We start from the raw sequence: 2,561 nt of genomic DNA on the forward strand, positions 1-2,561 counted from the left end.
ACACACACACACCGCCTCCTTCCCCGAAGCAGCAGTGCGGTCTCCTCGATGTACAGAGTGATGTGGGGTGCCAAGTCCAGATGTGCATCTGTGTGTGTTGTATGTGTGATGTGTTCATGTTGTGTGCATGTGTGTGTTTTAGGGCAGAGGTAGTGGAAAGAAGGTTGACCATAGTGACATTAAATGTTTACTAAGAAACCCCGGGAAGCCTGGGCTGAGCCTCCATCTTTTCTGATTGGGTCAGGCAGCACATCCTGTGTGTCTGAAAGCCTGTAATTGGCCTAGAGAAGAAGAAACATGTACAAGATGGAGATGAAGCACCAGTTTTTCTAGGGCTTTTCCAGACACTTTCTCTTAAGAGGGTGGAGAGTAAACTTAAGATTAACATGAAAGCACTTGTTGGAATGGAGGTGCTGTTTGGCCCTGTTTTATAGCACTTTGGCTCTTCAACTACATAAAGAATGTTGGACTATAAAAGAAAAGACAGTGTGTAACAAAAGATGAGCATAGCACTTAACCCTCCCAGAGTTATTAAGAAAACTGGTTTGAAAGTGCTCATTGGAGGGTTGTTAATTTCACCTTAATAACTGTGGTTTAGCTATTGGCAAGAGGAGAAAATTCTGTGTTTTTTATTATGATTTTAAAATAAAAGATTTTCTAAACTGAAGCGAGCAGGACACAGAGGGGTCTGTGAGGATCTGAAGATGAACTTGGACAAGATGTGATATGCAGAAAATGCCAATAATGGAGCATTTAAGTCAGGCCATATGGGCCTGATGCTTGACAGCTCTCTGCCATGAATTCTTGCGTTTTATAACTACTTGGCCTTGTGCAGCCTCTGGACACTTGGAATGCAACCACACACACACACACACACACACACACACACATATATCCTTGTGGTTGTCACTTACAGGGTCCATACATAGACTTACATTCATTTCCAGGAGACTTATCCTAACCTTAACCAATGCTGACACTAGTTGTAATCCTACATTCTGTCATTTTCACGGTATTCGACAAATTAGTCATGGGGTCCAGCCTTCGATCCCCACAAGTGACTTCCAGTCTCCTCAAAGCCACATGCTCCCAGTGTTCCATCCCCACCAGTATATTACACATACGTGCTTGGTGCAGTGCTTTTATTGTTTGTGTTTGCTGTAGTTGCACTTTATATATATAGATTGTAAAAAAAAAAAAAAAATCGCAGTAGATCTTCAAAGTAAATGAGCCCTGCTGTAATTTGGATCCAGAATTTTGATATACATATACTACAAACACTCAGGTGAACTCTGCCCAAGCCTCTTCTTGCTGGTACAGTACATCATATAAGACTCCACGCTTGTTGCTCTTGTAAATGTGCCTGAGGTGGCTGCCCCATTTCTCATTATATATAACTAAAAATCCTGTGGCTATTTCTAAGAACCGAGCCCAAACTGTTTTCCCCCTGTGAAAACATAAAGAAGAATTTGATATGCTGTGTAGCACACTGTAGTTATATGGTTTTAAGAAGCCAGAACTGGCATATTCACAGAAACATACTAGTCTCCACATTTGGGGTAGTTGGTTGCCCAGTGAAGTTGTGGAGACACAGCTGTAAATAGTCAAGGGTGTGTGCAGAAAGTCTGGCTTATATTTAGAGGCTGGACTTGACTTGTAGAACTTGTTCACCAACAACAGTGTATTGACCAGAAAGAGTTTGTATCACTGGCCATATACTCTAAAGCGTTTTGCTGGAAAAACCTTGTTTTCAGAAGGGGAGCCAGTCTCAGGGGAAATCTGACTGGGCTCGGCTGCAGTGCAACATTTACCCAGAAGTATTTTTAGATTCTCTACTATTTTATTGCAGCATGTGATGATTGGACACCAAAAGTCATGCCTACCACTACTCATTAACATGGAATTGATTTGGTTTGGAATTTTAAAAGCTTAATGCTGTTTTTGTATCAACAATGGATCAGATGAGATGTTTAATGTGCAAAGTGCATTGATAAACACAGATAATTATCACCTGACTCAGCAGTTTTGCTCGGCATGTTTGGTATTGTTGTAGAATTACTCTTATGCCATTTTATCACAGTAATTACTGTTCATAAAATGAAATTAATTAGCATTAAGTAAAGTAATGCTTAGAAATTAGGCCTGTCATCATTGGATTTTTTCTGGGAGTATACTCCAGATATAATAACATCACATAATATGACAATATATAATGACATGACTATAATATGTCATGGATATAGCCACTAAAATATTTAAAGCGGGCACATGGGCGTTCTCTGTTAGTAAAATAAGTGTGACCTTTTGTTTCAAAATCAAATTAGCCTTCTTGCTGTCTTATCTAAAGTAAATATACAGTGTGTCAGTGTAAAATATTTGTTAATGACAAAATGATATGGTTTAGTCAATTTCACAGCATTTCTCAGAATGATGAGAAATCTTATTACAAGAAATGTTTGTCTTTTGTCAAACTGGTTCTAGTAGAGGACATTGAATCACAAACAAACAAACACACACACACACACACACACACACACACACACACACACACACACATATAT

At 39.3% G+C, this 2,561-nt stretch overlaps 1 protein-coding gene across 2 annotated transcripts in view; it reads left to right on the top strand.

Moving 5' to 3' along the window:
* ghra (growth hormone receptor a) overlaps nucleotides 1–2,561 on the top strand; it is a 27,458-nt gene that overhangs the window by 7,658 nt on the left and 17,239 nt on the right. The gene's annotated exons all lie outside the window — the stretch shown is intronic.

This window comes from Monopterus albus, unplaced genomic scaffold (assembly GCF_001952655.1).
Source record: "Monopterus albus unplaced genomic scaffold, M_albus_1.0 scaffold20.1, whole genome shotgun sequence".
Classification (NCBI taxonomy): domain Eukaryota; kingdom Metazoa; phylum Chordata; class Actinopteri; order Synbranchiformes; family Synbranchidae; genus Monopterus; species Monopterus albus.